Below are 21,821 nucleotides of genomic sequence, written 5' to 3'. Positions count from 1 at the left end.
TTCATATTGAGGTGTTGCTAATTTAACCAACATTATTTGTACACCAGAAGTGCAAATGTCAACATAACAAGAAAGACAAATAATGCCTTATTCTTTTTTTTTATTTTTTTTAATTTTTTTTATTGGAGGCTATTATATTGGTTGGTTTTGCCATACATTGACATGAATTCACCCCAGGTGTACATGAGTTCCCCTTCCTGAACCCCCCTCCCACCTCCTTCCTCCCTTTATCCTGCCTCTGGGTCATCCCCATGCACCAGCCCCAAGCATCCTGTATCATGCGTCAAACCTGGACTGGTGATTTGTTTCACATATAATAATAAACATGTTTCAATGCCATTCTCCCAAATCATGCCACCCTTGCCCTCTCCCACAGAGTCCAAAAGACTGTCATATATACCTGTGTCTCTTTTGCTGTCTCATATACAGGGTTATCATTACCATCTTTCTAAATTCTATATATATGAGTTAGTATACTGTATTGATGTTTTTCTTTCTGGCTTACTTCACTCTGTAAAATAGGCTCTAGTTTCATCCACCTCATTAGAACTGATTCAAATGCATTCTTTTTAATGGCTGAGTAATATTCCATTGTGTATATGTACCAAAGACAGTTTTGACTCTACAGACCTTCTCAATTGATTAGATAAAGTCATAAAACTAATTAGAGAATATCTGCTGTAATAAGCAAATTATAATTAGCTTGTTTTTTAATGTTTGGGGCTTCCCAGATGGCTCAGTGTGGAAAAAAACAAAAAACAAAAAAACCTACCTGCCAATGTAAGACATGCAGGAGATTGTGGGTTCAAACCTTGGGTTGGGAGGATCCTCTGCAGGAGGAAATGACAACCCACTCCAGTATTCCTGTCAGGAAAATCCCATGGACAGAGTAGCCTGGTGGGCTACAGTTCATGGGGTTGGAACAAGAAGGACACGACTGAGCACACATGCACTAACATGCTCACTGGTAATTTACTTATTAGCTTGTTTACATAAAGGTAAGATTGGGATGATCTTCATTCATGCATTTTTTTTTCTTTCCTTGAGGAAATAACCCCTTTTCCCCAGGGCTGGAAATTGAGAACAACATTGAAAAGTCATCAAATCCAGTGTTTAGTGTGTATATAATTTACAGTTAGATTTCCTTTCTGTTTGCTTTTATTTTACTAAATGAAGGATGATTCCTTTTTATAGTTTCCTGGCTTTAATTTAGAATTTTGTTATATATATATATATATGCATATGTGTGCATATATATATATATATATATTATATATATGTATGTATATACCATCAGAAAAAAATCAATTGTCTCAAATATACTTAAATAGAAACATGTGTATGTCTTATTATGCCAATATATTATTAAAAATTTTTATTGAAAAATAAATGGATAATATGCAGTAAACTGAAATTCTACACTTTATCTTAAAATTAATCTACTAGGTTTGGAATAGTTCTTTTAATGTTAATATAATTCATCGACAATAAGTAAATGAATTCATAGTTCATTAGTAAAAAATATTTCTTGGGTTATAATTCAAATGAATGCCTCATAAAGTAATTCTCTTAAGAGAATTTTGTTTTAAGATTATTTTAGACTCAGGGTACTAGAATGCAAAAGTAGGAAGTCAAGAGATACCTGGAGTAAAAGGCAAATTTGGCCTTGGAATACAAAATGAAGCAGGGCAAAGGCTAACAGAGTTTTGCCAACAGAACACACTGGTCATAGCAAGCACAACACAAGAGAAGACCCCACACATGGACATCACCAGATGATCAATACTGAAATCAGATTGATTATATTCTTTGCAACCAAAGATGGAGATGCTCTATAGAGTCAGCAAAAACAAGACTGGGAACTGACTGTGTCTCAAATCATGATCTCTTTATTGCCAAATTCAGACTTAAATTGAAGAAAGTAGGGGAAACCACCAGACCATTCAGGTATGACCTAAATCAAATCCCTTATGATTATACAGTGGAAGTGACAGATTCAATGGATTAGGGGATTAGATCTGATAGACAGAGTGCCTGAAGAATGATGGACAGAGTTTCATCACATTGCACAGGAGGAAATGAACAAGATCATCCCCAAGATAAAGAAATGTAAAAAGGCAAAATGGTTGCCTGAGGAGACCTTACAAACTGTTGAGAAAAGAAGAGAAGCTAAAGGCATAGGAGAAAAAGAAAGATATACCCATTGAATGCAGAGCTCCAAAGAATAGCAAGGAGAGATAAGAAAGCCTTCCTCACTGATCGATGAAAAGAAATAGAAGAAAACAATAGAATGGGAAAGACTAGAGATCTCAAGAAAATTAGATATACTAAGGGAACATTTCATGCAAATATGGGCACAATAAAGAACAGAAATGGTATGAAACAAACAGAAACAAAAGATATTAAGAAGAGGTGGCAAGACTACACAGAAGATCTATACACAAAAGATCTTTATGACCCAGACAACCACGATGGTGTGATCACTCACCTAGAGCCAGACATCCTGGAAGGCAAAGTCAAGTGGGACTTATGAAACATCACTATGAACAAAGCTAGTGGAAGTGTTGGAATTTCAGTTGAATTATTTCGATCCTAAAATAGGATGCTGTGAAAGTGCTGCCCTCAATATTCCAGCAAATTTGGAAAACTCAGCAGTGGCCACAGGACTGGAAAATGTTAGTTTTCATTCCAATCCCAAAGAAAAGCAATTTCAAAGAATGTTCAAACTACCACACAATTGCACTCATCTCACAGTCTAGTAAAGTAATGCTCAAAATTCTCCAAACCAGGCTTCAACAGTGTGTGAACCATGAATTTCTAGATGTTCAAGCTGGATTTAGAAAAGGCAGAGGAATCAGAGATCAAATTGCCAAAATTGGTTGGATTATCAAAAAAGCAAGAGAGTTCCAGAAAAACATCTCTTTATGCTTTATTGACTACACCAAAACCTTTGACTGTGTGGACAACAACAACCTGGATAATTCTAAAAGAGATGGGAATACCAGAACACCTTATCTGCCTCCTGAGAAACCTATCTGCAGTTCAAGAATCAGCAGTTAGAACCACACATGGAACAATAGACTGGTTCCAAATTAGGAAAGGAATGTCAGGGCTCTGTATTGTCATCCTGCTTATTTAACGTCTATGCAGAGTACATCATTTGAAACCTAGGCTGCATGAAGCACAAGCTGGAATCAAGATTGCCAGGAGAAACATCAAAACCTCAGACATGCAGATGATAACACACTTATGGCCCAAAGCAAAAAAGAACCAAAGAGCCACTTGAATAGAGTGAAAGAGGAGAGTGAAAAACTTGGCCTAAAACTCAACATTCAGAAAACTAAGATCATGGCATCCAGTCCTATCACTTCACAGCAAATAGATGGGGAAATAATGGAAACAGTGAGAGGCTTTATTTTTTAGGTCCCCAAAATCACTGCAGACAGTGACTGCAGCCATGAACTTAAATGATGCTTGCTCCTTGGAAGGAAAGTTATGACCAACCTAGACAGCATATTAAAAAGCAGAGACATTACTTTGCCAACAAAGGTCCATCTAGTCAAAGCTATGCTTTTTCCAGTAGTCATATATGGACTTGAGATTTGAACTATAAAGAAAACTGAGCGCCGAAGAATTGATGCTTTTGAACTGTGGTGTTGCAGAAACCTCTTGAGAGTCTCTTGGACTTCAAGGAGTCCAACCAGTCTATCCTAAATGAAATCAGTCCTGAATATTCATTAGAAGGTCTGATGAGTCCAACCAGTCTATCCTAAAGGAAATCATTCCTGAATATTCATTAGAAGGTCTGATGTTGAAGCTGAAACTCCAATAATTTGACCTCCTGATGTGAAGAACTGACTCATTTGAAAAGACCCTGATGCTGAAAAAGACTGAAGTGGGGAAAAGAAGGGGACAATAGCGGATGAGATGGTTGGATGGCATCACTGTGTTAATGGACAGGCATTTGAGTAAGCTCCAGGAGTTGGTGATAGACAGGGAGGCCTTGAGTGCTGCAGTCCATGGGGTCGCAAAGAGTCCGACAAGACTGAGTGACCGAACTGAACTGAACATGTTAATAGAAAAATCAGTTATTAACAACCATTCATATTATTTTTTAAGCTTTCTGTTTTTCTTAACCAAATAAGAAAAATTCTTCCTTAAATGTAAAGAGAAGAATTTTGCTTATAATTGCTGTTGTCTTTCCCAAGTAATTTTATCAACTGCCTTCTCTTCTTTCAACTTTATTTTTTAAACTTTAAGGCTTCAAGATGATTTTGATTCAGATACACTTTATTTTTCTTTCAGCCAAAGTTGAAAATAATAACATGAGCCATGTCATATGTTTTTTCTACAATCAAGTAAATACTGTTTTATAATACTTTAAGTGAAACAAAATCCTTTATATTAATGATATTATCTCCTCTTAATACTATTATTAAGAATTAATTGATAGTTTACTTAATTCTGTCTTAACACATTTTAGAGCATTATTTTGGCTGAATAGGTCTCATAATTATTTTAATGCTTTGAGATACACAACTCAAAATATAAGACCAATTTATTACAATATTTGGGCTAACAGTTATCACAATTGAAGAGTATAATTCACAAAGATACATGTGCTGTGCTTAGTCACTCGGTTGTGTCTTACTCTTTGGGTCCCCATAGACCTACTCTTTGGGATCCCATGGGACCCACCAGGCTTCTATTCCATGGGGAGCCTCCAGGCAAGAATACTGGAGTAGGTTGCCATGCCCTCCTTCTTCCCAACCCAGTGATCAAACCCTCAACTCCCACATACAGGGGTATTCTTTATGTTTGAGCCACTAGGGAAGCCCAGTTAATTTTAGTCACTCATTCAAGTCCGACTCTTTGCAACCCCATGAATTGAATTATGCCAGGCTTCCCTGTCTATCACCAAATCCCGGAACTTACTCAAACCCATGTCCATTGAGTCAGTGATGACATCCAAACATCTCATCCTCTGTCGTCCCCTTCTCCTCTCGCCTTCAATCTTTCCCAGTAGCAGGTCTTTCAAATGAGTCAGATTTCAGGTGGCCAAAGTATTGGAGTTTCAGCTTCAGCATCAGTCCTTCCAGTGAATATTCAGGACTGATTTCCTTTAGGATAAACTGGTTGGATCACCTTGCAGTCTAAGGGACTCTCAAGAGTCTTCTCCAACACCACAGTTCAAAAGCATCAATTCTTCTGTGCTCAGCTTTCTTTATAGTCCAACTCTGACATCCATACATGACTACTAGAAAAACCATAGTTTGACTAGACAGACCTTTGTTGGCAAAGTAATGTCTCTGCCAATTAATATGCTATATAATTTGGTTATATATTTTCTTCCAAGGAGCAAACTTCTTTTAATTTCTTGGCTGCAGTCACCCCCTGCAGTGATTTTGACACCCCCCAAAAGAAAGCCTCTCACTGTTTCCTTTGTTTCCTGATCTTTTTACCATGAAGTGATGGGACCGGATGCCATGATCTTAGTTTTCTGAAGGTTGTGTTTCAAGCCAACATTTTCACTCTCCTCTTTCAACTTCATCAAGAAGCTCTTTGGTTCTTCTTCCCTTTTTGCCATATGGGTAGTGTCATCTGCATGTCTGAAGTTATCGATATGTCTCTTGGCAATTTTGATTCCAGCTTGTGCTTCATCCAGTCTGACATTTTGCATGATGTACTGTGCATAGAAGTTAAATAAGCATGGTGATAATATACAGCCTTGACGTACTCCTTTCCTGACTTGAAACCAGCTGTTGTTCCATGTGTGGTTCTAACTGCTGTTTCTTGACCTGCAGATAGTTTTCTCAGAGGGCAGAGCAGGTGGTCTGGTATTCCAACCTCTTTAAGAATTTTCCAGAGTTTGTTGTGGTCCACACCGTCAAAGGTTTTGGTGTATCAATAAAGCAGAAGTAGATGCTTTTTTGGACCGCTCTTGCTTTCTCAATGATCCAATGGATGTTGGCAATTTGATCTCTGGTTCCTCTGCCTTTCCTGAATCCAGTTTGAACACCTGTAAGTTTACGGTTCACATACTGTTGAAGCCTGGCTTGGAGAATTTTGAGCGTTATTTTGCTAGCCTGTGAGATGAGTACAATTGTGTGGTACTTTGAACATTCTTTGGCATTGCCATTCTTTCGGATTTGAATGAAAACACCTTTTCCAGTCCTGTGGCCACTGCTGAGTTTTCCAAATTTGCTCTCATATTGTCTTCCCTGGTGACTCAGACAGTAAAGTGTATGCCTGCAATTGCAATATGTGAGACCTGAGTTCAATCCCTGGGTCAAGAAGATCCCCTGGAGAAGGAAATGGCAACCCACTCCAGTACTCTTGCCTGGAAAATCCCTTGGACGTAGGACCCTGGTAGTCTACAGTCCATGGGGTCGCAAAGAGTAGGATAGGACTGAGAGACTTCACTTTCACTTTTTGAGTGCAGCACTTTAACAGTATCATCTTTTAGGATGAGAGTGAGTGGAGCCTACTGATTGATTTTAAGGAGTCTAGACTCATATTCTACAGTGGAAAAGCCATGACTTTCAGAAACACTTTTGGCAATCTTATTTCTTTTGATTTTCACTCTTCTTTGTTAGATATGTGACTAATTCTGACTCTTATCCTGAGTCACAATAGCAAGTATTTTGTTTGCCTCTCCGTGATTCAAAAATGGTAAAGAAATGCACAGAAAATATAGTTAAATAGATGGTAGAAAGATATCAATAAGTAAGGTAATTAAATCAAAGTTTCCAGCAGAAAGAAATTTTTGTTTTTACTCATTCTTTTGGCATGGAATAAATTGTGATGTCTTAGCAGGAGAAAAAGGACACAAATCTCCACACTCATAGCAGAGAAATAGAAAAATGTAAAGTGTTTGTGTCATGGATGACCACATGAAGCTGTCAAAGCATGGTGTACACATCCATTCCTCCAACAAGCCCTATTTTATTTATATCACTCTAAGTCTGATTTTATTGCCTTGGAGTCAAAAGAATTTCTAACTAACGGAGAAATGTACTGCTCAGGGACACTTGTCATCATAGAGATGATCACTACATTTGGCTTCTTTGTCTTTTTATAAAGGACAACTGTCATGACTCATCATCATCTTCAACAGCTTTTTAAAATGGGATTGCTGGGAGATTATTAATAAATCTTAAGATGACTGAAAAAGAGTCTTAAATCATTCTTCATCTCATGAAATTTACAATTTAGTAATATATTTGCCATCTATGATAAGAGAATCTGTCATTGACTTAATGGGACATGAGTAAACAGCAGTATATTACAATATTCTGGAGTAAAATAGTTTCTTTTTTTTCATACTTCATGTAACTAGAACAGATTTTTCACTCAGATGACTGAATGAAATATATATATTACTGAAACATATGCAATGTATGTATTATGATATATAGCTGTGACCAAATGAGGATCCTTGTGTTAATGTGTATATTAAATATAAATAAAGTTTGTTACTTTTGTATTATTTTTAAAAAAAAAAAAGGAAAAATAACTTCAGGTTAAAAATGGTTAATATGAAGAAACATTTATCTCCATTTATTTCCTAAGCCCTACCAAAGTAAAAGAAAGAAATGATGTTAAAGTTACATCTCCAAGGGAAACTGTAATAACAGAAAATAATAGCAGTGATATTTTGGAAGGTGGAAGGTGGTATAAGTATTACTGATTTAGGAACTTTGGAAAAATTAAACTCTAAGCCCAAAATGATGAAAACTGAGAATGAATCAAATTTGTATCACTGAACCCTTATTTGGCTCAAGAATTAATGGCATTTTGATTGTAAAGAAGTAAAATAGAAGAGAGTTGCTGGGGTGGGGAAAGAGCATTTGTTGAAGATCTGTTTCAAAGAGAGTTTAAACAAATACTCGATTGTTCTGTGCCTCCAGCACAATGACAAAAAGCAAGATTTATTCCCTAAAGAGCCTAAAAAGTAAGCATAGGTCTTGATTAGAATAAAGGAACATTTCAAAGATAATTAAGAAAGTGGATATTATTTCTCTTAGGGATTTGGTTACTCCATGAGAAAAGTTGGCGATAATATAGACAACAGACATTTCCCAGGGAAACCACCAACCTGATCAAATAAAATAAATAGGATAATAAGGTCTGAATATCCCAGAAGGGAATCTGTGCAATAGGTACACAGAGAAACCCAATTAGAAACTCAGAGCAGATTGGATAGCAGAACTACTTACATGCAAAGGAAGTGTAGTGCCACCTGAAGGATCTGAATACATTGAAAGTGATTTATCTAGTAGAGGCAGAAGAATATGTGAGTGAATTAAGAACAGTTATTGGAGCAGATATGGTTATTTGCACATCTTCCAAAATCAATTTCATCATTATTCCTATTCTTACTAGAAGCTATATGTGGCTATATCACCAAACTGCTGCAAATAAGATTCATGTAGATTTAAGTGTGACTTGTGGAAAATGCCATTACAAAGAGGGGTAAGCCTTTCTTGGGCTTCCCTTGTAGCTCAGCTGGTAAAGAATCTGCCTGCAATGCAGGAGACCTGAGTTTGATCCCTGGGTTGGGAAGATCCCTTAGAGAAGGGAAAGGCTACCCACTCCACTATTCTGGCCTGGAGAATTCTATGGACTGTATAGTCCATGTGGTTGCAAAGAGTCCGTCGCGACTGAGCAACTTTCACTTCACAAGCCTTTCTTTTCCCTTTTTTGAGAGTGACCTAGAGATACAATGACTGGATATCTTAGAACATGAAATGACTTCACAGAGCACGGTAATAGATTTGCAAGATCCTGTGTCCTGACACAATGGAGCAGTGTGCCAGTTTTGGTTATCAAAATATTGGATAATAGATATTTAAATGAGAGGCAAATGAACTTCCTATGGTTTAAACTATGGTTATGTTCTGTGATCTGTCAGAAGAGAATGTGATGCTGATAATAAAATAAACTACAGGAATTGTACATGATACATGAAAGAACCTATTAGTGTGGAGTGCATACATGCTTGGTCATGTGAACTCTGAGACTTCTTTGTAGCCCACGAAGCTCCTCTCTCCATGAGATCATCCCAGAAGTGGGCTGCCATTTCCTTCTCCCCAACCCAGGAATTGAATTCTCATCTCCTGCATTGGTAGGCAGATTCTTTACCACTGAGCCCCTGTGGAAGCCCAGTGCAAAGCAGTGATCAAGAACTTATATATTGCAGGCTGGAAAGACTATCTTTTTGATATGTCAAGCAGAAACTAAACAATAACAGTGGAGCATTTTTCTACTTTCGAGCACAAAAAAATTTTCCAGGCTTATCTTATACTTTTCTTCATCCAGTTCTATAATTAATCATTTAACCTTTAAGATTGGTTCTGTTTAGTAGAAGATACCATTTCAAAATCCAGATCAGGACTCTCAATTATGCTCATTGCTATGGGAGTGTTATGGGAGCTTCTAGATTCACTCAGTGGACAGAACTAGAAAACATGATCATGTATATACTTAAACTTACAAACGTCTGTATTAATCTCTCTCCTCATCCATCGATAAGGAAATGATATAACTTTAATTCAACACTTTAGGTTTTATTCTAACTTTTCTCCTTGTCATTTTTAAAATATTATTTCTGGCAGGGAAAGATTTGGCCTAATTATCTTCAACACACTTATATTTGTGCACTTAATTTCTACATTTGTTTAATAAAAATGGTCTCCCATATCTACTATTCCTATACCTCGGCCTTCCCCTATCACTTCAAGTCCTGGGCCCCCAAAGTGGTCTAATTCTTTGTATTCTGAAGATTTATTGCTTCTTTATGCTTCTTTGGTTATTTATTCAACACTTAACTAGAACTCTGTTATAGGCATTTTATCTGGATTGCTTTGGTTGTCATGATAGTATTACTGTTAAAAATTTATAGCAGTCTAAAGAAAGCATTTAAAAACAATGTGATTATCACTGTCTTTCTACATTTATAAATATATATATATATATATATATATATATATATATATAATAAATATAATCATGAGGGCAGCTAATACCTACTGACCATTTTCTACCCGCTAGACACTGTATATACACAAGCTAAGAAATTTATTTTTGTTCTTTCATTGAACAGTAATATACTTTTTCATTGGAAACAGCTAATAGAGTTATTGTGATCATAAATATTGAATATAGACAAGAATAGACTCAAATTTCAACTCTATCACTTTTCAGTTGTGACATATTGTTCTTTAACCTACTCTGTGTCTTAGTTTACACACACCCAGAGACATACACTCAGTTATCCTGTTGAGATAATTGCATGATCCAATGCTTACCAGTATTCCTGTCACACATTAAGCACTTTAGAAAAGTTGAACATCATTATTATTTGTAAAAGAAGAAGTTGAAGCTTAATAAAACTAACAACCTTGCCCTAAGTCACATTTCTAAGTGATATGAAGGTCAAAATTAGTTATTGGTGGATACCTTATAACTACGTATTTCATAGTTGAAATGGAAATATAAAAATAACTTAAAACTTGACTGCTGAAATATCAAGCTTCCCAGGTGGTGATAGTGGTAAAGAACCTGCCTACCAATGCAGGAGATTTAAGAGAGACAGGTTCAATTCCTGGGTGGAGGTGATCCCCTGGAGTAGGAAATAGCAATCCATTCCAGTATTCTTGCCTGGAAAATCCCATGGACAGAGGAGTCTGGTGGGCTACAGTCTATGGGGTCACGCAGAGTTTGACACAACTGAGTGACAGTAAAGACTAAAGACTAAAAGTCACTTTCTACATTTTATGTGTTAGTTACTATGTGTTGAGATATTTGATGATTATAATGAGTGAAAATCTTATTTCATTAATAACTCATGACTTTGTTGAAAACAAGTCTGTAACTCTTACACTCAGCATATGTTTGGTATCTATCATTCTGCATCTGTGTGTTAGATCAACTCAATAAATCTTTTTAAGTGAATAAAGGGACACATTTTTGTGCTTATTTTAGTATGATCTTAAAGGTAATGAGGTACATATTAATTACTTCTTCATGATGATTAGTTTTAAAGTGAGCTCTTCCTTCCTTGGAATCAGTTCTGTATATTTAAATATAATATGGAGTTTAGAGAAGAATTGGAGGAGAAATATGTAATTTATTTATTGAGCAATAACATTAGACTAAACATTACTTTAAACAATTGAAGAGAATAGTGGGCAGATTTTACAAAACCACCATCCCTTCAAACTGTAAGAAATGCAATGGTTTAAAAATGTTTATAAATAATTTCTATGCAACATAGATGATAGGAATTTAATTCAAAAGCATTAGGTTTTCCCAAGAAATAATGCATAAAGAAATATATTTTCAACAAACACAAGCATGAATTTATAAACAGTAGCGCATACGTTATGCAAGGGAAAAAATAAGGTTTTAAGATATATCTTGGGGAAATTATGAAACTTTCAGGATGTGGGTAATCATTTAGAGAAAGGAACTTAGATTTAGATTATTTTTTCAGTACAGTGTATATGTGCATGTGTTCAGTTGCTTCAGTCATTTCTGACTCTGCGACCCCATAGACTATAGCCCTACAGGTTCCTCTTCCATGGGATTCACCAAGCAAGAACACTGGAACGGGTTGCCATACCCTCTCCCTAGGGATCTTCCTGACTCAGGGACTGAACCCAGGTCTCCTGCATTGCAGGCAGATACTTTAATGCTGAGCCATGGGAGAAGCACTAAAAGAAGGGAATTTGCATTTAGATTATTATTATTTTTTAGTATAGTATTCAGTTTCAAAAGAGTGAAACAATTCTTAAAAAACTTTCAAGGGAAAAAATTATTACCAGAGATTTATAAATAGTTGGTTGGTACTTTTCTTATAGAAATAAGAATTCTGTGTTTAAGAAATAAGAAAACTGTAACAATGAACCATGCTTGAGGGGAAAAATAAAATTTGATTACACCATTCTGAGAATTGAAAGATGTATAAAATCAAAATTTCATTGATGGAGAAGTCATAAGGAGAGTGAAACGGTTAATTCAATGAATTTGTGTATAAGCGCAAAATTGAAGAATGCTAGAATTATAGTTTTAAAAGGTTATTATTAGACAATTTGATGTTGTAAAGTTGATAATAGAGTAAAGTAAGGAGATGAGAGACAAAATAAATAACTTATAATTTGTGATTTAAAATAGAGTCTCTGTCTCTTTGTCTGACTTATCTATTCATTTCTTTCTGTGAATACATATTGACAGATATAATGTCCACCAAAAGTTACCAATAATTGTTTCTAGATGGTATTATTTAGCAAATTTTTCTTTTCTCTACATGCTAAAGTTCCTAAATGTCTCATGTTTATTATTTTGTTAATCTGAAATAAAATATATGGCTTCTAATTGAATATTACTGGCTTCTGAACAGAACAATGATTGACCTTTAAATGAAAAAAGAAAAAAACTTTCCCTGAGTAATTTCTAATATCTTTTTAATTTAAAAAATAGATATTTCTTTCAAAAAAGAGTCTTCATGTAAGTACAAAAGAAACCTGAGTATTATCCTGTGGTGGCTCAGATGGTAAAGAATCTGTGCACAACACTGAAGCTCCAGGAATGCAACCCACTCCAGTATTCTTGACTGGAGAATTCCATGGACAGAGGAGCCTGGCGGGCTACAATCTACAGAGTTGCAAAGAGTCGGACACGACTGACTTACTGATACTTTCACTTTAACTAATACTTGACTTGAGTTATTGAATTGAATTTGAGCTAAACACACAAAATAATAATTTAGATCTCATTACAAATATTAGTTTTTATTTCTAAGAATTTTGTAAAATTAAGATGCTATATTTAATACTGACAGATTTTCTAGGATTTTGAGCTACCAAGATTTACTGTAACAGCTCACATTTATGTTTTCCAAATTTTCATAAATTTTTCCATTTGTGATTTCTATTTCTATAATCTCGGTGAATAGTTTAGTACTGAGTACACATGCCCCTTGTTTATCACTTACATTCATGTAAATTGATTTTGACCAATTTTTTTTACTCTTTTAAGTGATCTGTTTGTCCAGACATTTTTTTATTTGCAAAAATATATTCCAAAATTTCCTGAAATTGTATTTTAGGGTTTTTTCCCCTAATCTTCAGGTCTGGTCTTTCTTTCTAAAGTAGTATCTATTCAATTCAAAAGAAGCCTTCTATGTCTCTAAATTTATTCTTACTCTGCAACAACCATAACATGAAGTTTGTAATTTCAGCTCTAAAATTATAATTAACATAGGGATACCTAACCTTTGCAACTTCATATTGCTGATATTTTTAATGATTTTATATATATGAGAGACCTAAAATGATATTGAAAGGTAAAATTAAACCAATTACTATTTGCATTAATCTTACTGATGTTTAATATTTACTTCAATGCAACATTATATCCAGTAGGGCTTTTCTTCATTTCTTCTGTTCAGAAAACAGATGGTTAATTTAAATAGCAATTTCCCCCCTTAAATAAACATATTTAAGACAAAAAAAGATAAAAACATACATAAGACAAAAAAGAATAGAATGTTATCACAGATTTTAAGGTTTTATGTGACCAATTATAATCATATAACCCTGAAAGCATCCTATCTCTAGAACCATCATAATTAATGGCCTCATGTAATAGTCCAGTCTGATCTTTCAGTAAATCCCAATTCTGTGCCTATAGTATTACAGTAGTGGTGAAAATAGCTATTCCACTTACTAGGTTACTTTTAAAAAAATTCTTATACTCTCATGATGATTTTAGACTGAATTATTTCAAAATAATCATGTATTATAGTTTTCTTCTCTCACATTATTTAATAATAAAATTATTCATGTCTTTTCATATTACTTTGGGCCAATATAAAATAATGAATTTGTATTACAATTAGTGAATACTTTTGAAAATATTTGTGTGTGTGTGTTAGTTGCCTAGTTGTGTCCAACTCTTTGTGCTCCCATGGACTGTAACCTGGGGGCACAGGTTAAATTCAGACTCCTCTGTCCATAGAATTCTCCAGGTTAGAATACTGGAATAGGGAGCATTCTTATCTCTGGGGGATCTTCCTGGCCCAGGGATCGAAGCTGGTCTCCTACATCGCAGGCAAATTCTTTACCATCTGAGCAACAAGGGAAGCCCTTGAAAATATTTATTAATTTTAAACTCAATTTAAAATGACTGTTCTCTAATTATAAATAGTTGTAATATTTTAATTCCAATTTTTATTCTATATGATAGGTATTTTAAAAATAATAATTCATTTTCCTACTAGCTTACTTAAAAATAATATTTAATTCTCCAAAGAGTATCTATTCTTTTTTGGTATTAACATCTTATAATCATTTTTCTACAAACTGAATAATTGATGAGCCTTCTTAAGTAAATCTACAAAACAGTTTTAAGAAAAATAAAATTGAAATAGAAAATGAAATAAGAGTTGCAGCATAAAATCTTTCAGATAAGAAGGATGGATTTGATTTAGTAATAGTCCATCTGGTAGATAAAAGAAAAAAGTAAAACTAGAAGAAAATCCTTCTAGGCATTCTACAGTGATTGTGAGGAAAGCAACAGCAATTGTTTCTCAAAGAATACTCATTTATAATATTTAAAATATGTAGACTTGAAAATGTGTTTTAACAAAGTTCTTTGTCTCAGGAAAAATGATTGAAATCCTGACTCTGTTAGAGATTTCTTATCTCTAACATAGAAATAGTATCATTTACTACATAAAGTTGTAGTTATTTTTTTCTTTTTTAAGATATCGAGAACTATACCAGGTACTCAGTCATTACTGAATAAGGATCACTTTTTTCCTTGTAATCCTTGTAGTAGCATCATCATACTTAAAAGTAACCCGGACTCAATGTCTTTGTATTGTATTTCCCTATCAGTGTTAACTGTCACCTTCAATAAATGCATAGTTTTCTCATACCTCAAAGTTTAATTCATTGGTTGGTTTAGTCGCTAAATTGTATTCAACTGTTGCGACCCCATGGATTGTAGCCCACCAGGCTCCTCTGTCCATGGAATTCCCCAGGCAATAATACTAGAGTGAGTTTCTATTTCCTTCTCCAGGCACTCTTCTGACTTAGGGCTCGAATCTAGGTGTCCTGCATTCCATGCAGTCGCCCGCATTTCAGGCAGATTATTTACCAAGTGAGCCATCAGGGAAGCCCACTACTAAATGTGACAAAATGGTGAATATAAAGTCTTTCATTCATTTGTTCAACAAATATTGGCATTTGTCAGTCACCATCCTATACATTGACAATTAAAACATAGGAATTGAATTATTTCTGTTCTCATGGTTATTATAAGCTATTTTGAACTTAATCTATAGTAAAGACAATATAAATTCAAAGATTCCTGAAATTTCATACATAACATGAAAGTGAGGGGAGGACGGTAGAAATGGGAGATTTTCTCAGGGACTCTAACATGATATGTGTGCATGCTAAGTTGCTTCAGTCATGTCCAACTCTTTGCGATTCTATGGACTGTAGCCCACCAGGCTCCTCTGTTCATGTGATTCTCCAGGCAAGAATACTGGAGTGGATTGCTGTGCCTTCCTCCAGGGGAGGATGTTGCTGACCCCCTCCAGGGAATTTTCCTGATCCAGGGATCCAACCCCTGTCTCTTATGTCTCTTGCAATGGCAGGCGGATTCCTTACCACTAGCACCACCTGGGAAGCCCTCTAACATGACACTGCATTGGAAATTGAATAGTGGCCACTTGTTTATAAATTTATTAACAGTGTAATATATTTCCAGGTCTTCTCAGCTTTTACATCTGTTGATAATATCTGTAATAGCCAGAACTTGCAATTTTCTTATACCTGTTCAACTACATGTTATTGACAACCTTTCAGAGAACAGAGTTTTAGGTACTGAGGATATAAAACTGAAGATGACAAAGTTGCTCTTCACAAGAAGTCTATCATCTTGTGTAGGATGGAGAATGAATTTAAAATTTCATATCTAGCATATGCAGTGCTATTATTTATAAATTTTAGGTCCCATATTGGAAATACATACAATAAAAATGATAGGAATTACTTGGTAAATTCTATAAAACTATAAATGTATCTTTTTGAAAGTTATGTTCCTTAAAGTTTATTCATTTCAACTAACTTCTTATATTCCTGTCAACATGCATTTTTAGCATAATTACAAATGAGAGTGCATTTCTGTTTTCTATATTTAATGATTCAGAGATGGTGGAGTAAATCTAGAAAGAAAAAATGAAAAAGGGATATATTTCTGTTTTTCATAAACACAAAACATTTCTTGAATCTTGAGAATAAAATAGTTTTGTGTCAGATTAACCTTTGTTTATAGATGAAATGACTGAATGATCTATTAGATTTTCTCAAAATTTTCATTTTTGTGTCCTTTACTAGTGCTCTTTATTATTTACACATGAGAAGACAAAAGAAGCAAATGTAATCTAAAGTACTGGTTCAGTTGCCTGAGTCCATGCCTTGTAATTTTAAAGACTTACTTAAATTTAGGATATTTTTATAGTACAAAGAAGATACTTAAAATCGCATGTGTGTGCTAAGTCACAATAGTCGTGTCCAACTCTGTGCGACCCTATGGACTGTAGCCTGCCAGGCTCCTCTGTCCATGAGATTCTCCAGGCAAGAATACTGGAGTGTGTTGCCATGCCCTCCTCCAGGGATCTTCCTGACCCAGGGAACAAATTTGCATTTCTTATATTACCTGCATTGGCAGAAAGTTTCTTTAGCACTAGAGAAACCTGGGAAGCCCCTAAAATAAAATAGTAAAATATAAATTGTTACATATTAACTAGTTTTATGTATCATTGGAAAATATTGATTTGCTTAAATACTAAGAAGAACATAAATATTTGTGTATCCTTGAAGTTAAAATGACAAAAGGAAAAAATATTGCTTGAAATGATAATAGATCCAGCATAGGGACATTCATATACTAAAGCACTACAATTAAGTTTTAAAATATGAATAATTATTTTTCTTAGTTATGCATAATGTAATGCATATTTGTGTATTTGCTCCCTAAATACACCATCTGTACCTATATTAACCCATAGTCTTATTATGTTAAACCTGAACATTTTAACAGATACACACATATTGACACATGCAAATATATCTGTGCATGTTTCATATCTTTTGTTGTTGTTCAGTCACTCAGTCATGTCCGGCTTTTTGCTACCCCATGGACTGCAGCACACCAGTCTTCCCTGTCCTTCACCATCCCTCAGAGTAAGCTCAAACTCATATCCATTGAATAGATGATGCCATCCAACCATCTCATCCTCAGTCCCCTTATTATCCTGCCCTCAGTCTTTCCCCACATCAGGGTCTTTTCCAATGAGTCAGCTCTTTGCATCAGGCAGCCAAAGTATTGGAGCTTCATCTTCAGCATCAGTCCTTCCAATGAATATTCAGGGTTGATTTCCTTTAGGATTGACTTGTTTGATCTATTTGCAGTCCAAAGGACTCTCAAGAGTCTTCTCTAGCACCACAGTTTAAAAGCATCAATTCTTTGGAACTCAGTCTTCTTTATGGTCCAACTCTCACATCCATACATGACTACTGGAAAAAGCATAAAGTGAGTGAAGTCGCTCAGTCGTGTCCGACTCTTTGCGACCCCATAGACTGTAGCCTACCAGGCTCCTCTGTCCATGGGATTTTCCAGGCAACAGTACTGGAGTGGATTGTCATTTCCTTTTCCAGGGGATCTTCCCAACCCAGGGCTCGAACCTGGGTCTCCCTCATTGTAGACAGATGCTTTATCATCTGAGCCACCAGGAAAGTCCTACCTTTGAATATTGGGACCTTTGTTGGCAAAATGATGTCTCTCCATTTTAATATGCTGTCTAGGTTTGTCCTTACTTTCATATATTCTGTGACATTCTACTGCAATCTATACTATACAGTATCCATACTATAATAGAATATATATGTGTATATGTATAATTTTCTTCTAAGAATGAAAGAAAATTTGAAAATAATGATTTTAAAATTATGTCCTAAAACGCAACATATGTCCTGAAATTATGGTTAGTATATCTTCCTCAAGCAAATTAAATCATTATATATCAACATATCTATTTATTTTGCCTTAATGTGATGGCTTTTTTATTTTTTCATTATCATATTCTACTACAGCAAATTAGATTATTATCCTCACCATAATCATTGAGTGAATTATTGAATAATACATTAGGAACTTTATTTTATTGACTAGCACATTTATTAATTTTTGGCAAATAGTTTTCTTTGTGTCACTATATTTAAGTTAAATTTAGGTCAACATCACTGACACAAATGAGTGACAATTTTCTCTTATGTAATGCATATATTTAAAATAATTATACCATTTTTGTCAGCATAGAAATAAGCTTTGGCACAAATATTAAATGTTGTGAAAAAGATGGGAACACCAGACCACCTGACATGCCTCTTGAGAAACTTATATGCAGGTCAGGAAGCAACAGTTAGAACGGGACATGGAACAACAGACCGGTTCCAAATAGGGAAAGGAGTACGTCAAGGCTGTATACCGTCACCCTGCTTATTTAACTTATATGAAGAGTACATCATGAGAAACACTGGGCTGGAAGAAGAACAAGCTGGAATCAAGATTTCTGGGAGAAATACCAATAACCTCAGATATGAAGATGACACCACCCTTATGGCAGAAAGTGAAGAGGCACTCAAAAGTCTCTTGATGAAAGTGAAAGAGGAGAGTGAAAAAGTTAGCTTGAAGCTCAACATTCAGAAAACTAAGATCAGGGCATCTGGTCCCATTACTTCATGCCAAATAGATGGGAAAACAGTGGAAACAGTGTCACATTTTATTTTGGGGGGCTCCAAAATCACTGCAGATGCTGATTGCAGCCATGAAATTACAAGATGCTTACTCCTTGGAAGGAAAGTTATGACCAACCTAGATAGCATATTAAAAAGCAGAGACATTACTTTACCAACAAACGTCAGTCTAGTCAAGGCTATGGTTTTTCCCGTGGTCATGTATGGATGTGAGAGTTGGACTGTGAAGAAAGCTGAGCGCCAAAGAATTGATGCTTTTGAACTGTGTTGCTGGAGAAGACTCCCTTGAGAGTCCCTTGGACTGCAAGGAGATCCAACCAGTCCATACTAAAGGAGATCAATCCTGGGTGTTCATTGGAAGGACTGATGCTAAAGCTGAAACTCCAATACTTTGGCCACCTCATGTGAAGAGTTGACTCATTGGAAAAGACTCTGATGCTGGGAGGGATTGGGGGCAGGAGGATAAGGGGACAACAGAAGATGAAATGGTTGGATGGCATCACCAACTCGATGGACATGAGTTTGAGTGAACTCTGGGAGTTGGTGATGGACAGGGAGGCCTGGCGTGGTGCAATTCATGGCGTCTCAAAGAGTCGACACGACTGAGTGACTGAATTGAACTGAACTGACACAAAATTTAAAATTAGCTTTTAATGCTCTACCAGCCATTCTATTTGGAAATGTAATATTTTCTGAGATCTATAAATTGGTGTGTCATTAACATCAGAGTATGTTTTCACTTGACAGGTCAAAAACAAGTATGACTAAAATTAGATCATAAATAAAAATTCTGAGCAGATAGTCAATATAACTGAATCTAGATCTTAATATCTGTATTTTACAATTGCTAAAATAACTCAATGAGTATGGTTTTTGATTTAATGCTACAGCACAGCAAGCAAAAAAAAAAGAAAAAGATGATAAATTGAATTTAAAAAAGAACAGCAGATACCTCATTGGTTATATGTATTGCTTTACTAAAGACTGTAATTGTAAATATTCTTTGACAGTGCATTTGCAATGATGTGGATTAAAATTCTACTTATGAATTCAGCTGACTGATCTTTGTTAACCTGAGAATAAGATAATAAAGCCTGTGAGTATATGACAAAGTGAATCTGAGTCTGTGATTAATGGAACAATTTGGTTGTTCTTGAAGCTGACCCACTTATCGTTTATCTTTAGTTTACTCCATAGAAATGGTCTTATTCGTTCTAAGATAATTCTGTGTGCCCAAAGTGTAAATTCAAATTAGAAAGAAAATACAGAACTTTATAAAATAAATGAAAGAAAAACAAAGGTTCTGAATTCAGATGCTTATTTGTATGTTGTACTTCACATAAATGTAAAAGAAAATTGGTACCGGATAGTTTTCTCATTTTGAACCTAACAAATCTCATGTTATTTGTTGCATTGGAAATATAAAATAATCTGGCTCTTACCCACAAAATGTATATTGCACTTTTGAGTCTTTAAATCTTTCAAAACTTTCAGTGGGATTTTTTTTTTTTAATTTCTTAGTGCTGATGACATCACAAAGATAAATGTTACATCTGCCTTTGGGAAAAGTTGATGAAAGTGAAAGAGGAGAGTGAAAAGTTTGGCTTGAAGCTCAACTTTCAGAAAACAAAGATCATGGCATCTGGTCCCATCACTTCATGGGAAATAGATAGGGAAACAGTGGAAGCAGTGTCAGACTTTAGTTTTTTGGGCTCCAAAATCACTGCAGATGCTGATTGCAGCCATGAAATTAAAAGATGCTTACTCCTTGGAAGGAAAGTTGTGACCATCCTAGATAGCATATTAGAAAGCAGAGACATTACTTTGCCAACCAAGGTCCATCTAGTCAAGGCTATGGTTTTTCCAGTGGTCATGTATGGATGTGAGAGTTGGACTGTGAAGAAAGCTGATCACCGAAGAATCGATGCTTTTGAACTGTGTCCTTGGAGAAGACTCTTGAGAGTCCCTTGGACTGCAAGGAGATCCAACCAGTCCATTCTAAAGGAGATCAGTCCTGGGTGTTCATTGGAAGGACTGATGCTAAAGCTGAAACTGCAATACTTTGGCCACCTCATGCGACGAGTTGACTCACTGGAAAAGACTGATGCTGGGAGGGATTGGGGGTGGGAGGAGATGGGGACGACAGAGAATGAGATGGTTGGAAGGTATCACTGACTTGATGGACATGAGTTTGAGTGAACACCGGGAGTTGGTGATGGACAGGAAGGCCTGGCATGCTGTGATTCATGAGGTCGCAAATAGTCAGACAAGACTGAGAGACTGAAGTGAACTGAACTGAATGGCAAATTCTGATGATATGTGACCAGTGTACAACACTGTCTATTGCTATCAAGATGAATGCATTTTAAAATTGATAATTATACCTTACATTTGCAGTGTTGTACTCTGTGACAAAAAAATTACTTATGAGGTCCTTTAAAGGCCAGATCACTAACGTTAAAAGTAAAGTCAGTGTGCAGGATCTATATGCCAGCAACAGGGCAAAATAATTCTCCAAGGCAGTGCCCTTTAGTGTAGGTCTGCTAAAAGTTGGGGCAAGGGGTTGAGAGCCACTTTTTTCTTCTGGTTCCCAGGATTAACTCAATATTTCTGATGTGGAAGAGGTTCAAATCTTTGAGGTTGAGATACAAGTTAAGAGACAAGCAAGAACCTCCATTGATTTTTTTATTAAGAAAAAGACTGTGCTGAATAGCAGAATAACATAATATTTCAAAATTGAGTGGAAATATAAATCAATATAACTTTTGAAATTAGCTAACATTAAGAGTATGTAATTTCAGGAAGCACAATAAGCAATTATATTGAATGTTGAAGTTGTAGTGTATAGACAACTTAAAATACAAAGAAAATGCATAGCATGCATTATTATATAAATAAATAATGAATGTCTTGAATTCAAACTGCTTGCATATAATCTATCTGTATGATTACTGCATTACTATTATTCTAGAATTAAAGGATAATAAA

The sequence above is a fragment of the Moschus berezovskii genome, chromosome 5 (assembly GCF_049115385.1).
Source record: "Moschus berezovskii isolate FMDL1 chromosome 5, NW_MosBer_1.0, whole genome shotgun sequence".
NCBI classification, from domain to species: domain Eukaryota; kingdom Metazoa; phylum Chordata; class Mammalia; order Artiodactyla; family Moschidae; genus Moschus; species Moschus berezovskii.
This window is presented reverse-complemented; position numbering follows the sequence as displayed.